A 1,323-nucleotide genomic window follows, 5' to 3' on the forward strand; every position below is an offset into this window, starting at 1 on the left:
GGTAATGTGTCTGGAACCATTGGCTATACCAGACAAGCCATTAGTGATGAGTTCTGGGTCACCCCCAGCAGCCCAGTGTGGGGATGAAAGCAATAGATGATTTCAGGCCTTGGCTCCTGTGGCCACCTCTGCCTAGAAATGCCCTTCCTGCTCTTCTTCACTGGAGTCCTGTCTCGGTGTTCCCTCCGCTCTGCCATGCCGGCCCCCATCCTGCCTGGTACACCACACACCTATACAACAAGGAGCCCTGCAAGGCTATGGCTGTGTCATGTCCATAGAACCCCTCAGTAAATCTTAGATGGACAAAGGAAAGAAGGGAGGGAAGAACCTGGGAAGGAGGGAGGTAGGGAAGAGAGGCAGAGCTGGGGGCGGGTTGACCATCATCCAAGGACATCCCTGCAACAGGGGCGGACACTGTTGTTGTGTCCTTGCTAACAGAGTTTCATCTTCATTCAACCTCTTTGTCCTTCAGTGGAGACGGCATCCCTCCCAAACCCCAAGGGTTGAACCCTATTTGAACAAAGCCCAGCATGGTGGCCTCCTTCCTCTGGCCAGTGAGCGGCTTGGTCATGGACATAAGATACAGTCAGACCACTGAAATATGAGAAGAATTGCATATGCTGGGGCCTTCCGAGAAAGTTTTCCCCACCTTTTCAAGTGGACACAGACCAGTGACATGTCCCTGTATGCCCTTTGGACTTTGTGGGATGAGACTGTACTGTGTGGAGAGGCTGCAGTCATCTTGCCACTATGAGGTGACAAGCCCTAGGTCCATGGCCAACAGACTGAGGGTTGCCAAGAGGAAAGGCAGAAAGAACAGGATCCTGGGTGCAGTGGCTCCCACCTGTAATCCCAGCACTTTGGAGGGCTGAGGCAGGGGGATCACTTGAGGTCAAAAGTTCAATACCAGCCTGGTCAACATGGTGAAACTCCATCTCTACTAAAAATACAAAAATTAGCTAGACGTGGTGGTGCATCCCTGTAATCCCAGCTATCTGGGAGGCTTAGGCAGGAGAATCGCTTGAACTCAGGAGGCAGAGGTTGCAGTGAGATGAGATTGCGCCATTGCGCTCCAGCCTGGGCAGCAGAGCGAAACTCCATCTTGAAAAAAAAAAAGCCTGGGCGCAGTGGCTCAAGCCTGTAATCCCAGCACTTTGGGAGGCCGAGACGGGCGGATCACGAGGTCAGGAGATCGAGACCATCCTGGCTAACGCAGTGAAACCCAGTCTCTACTAAAAAGATACAAAAAACTAGCCGGGCGAGGTGGCGGGCGCCTGTATTCCCAGCTACTTGGGAGGCTGAGGCAGGAGAATGGCGTGAACC

The sequence above is a fragment of the Rhinopithecus bieti genome, unplaced genomic scaffold, assembly GCF_001698545.2.
Source record: "Rhinopithecus bieti isolate Rb0 unplaced genomic scaffold, ASM169854v2 scaffold_9997, whole genome shotgun sequence".
Lineage (NCBI taxonomy): Eukaryota > Metazoa > Chordata > Mammalia > Primates > Cercopithecidae > Rhinopithecus > Rhinopithecus bieti.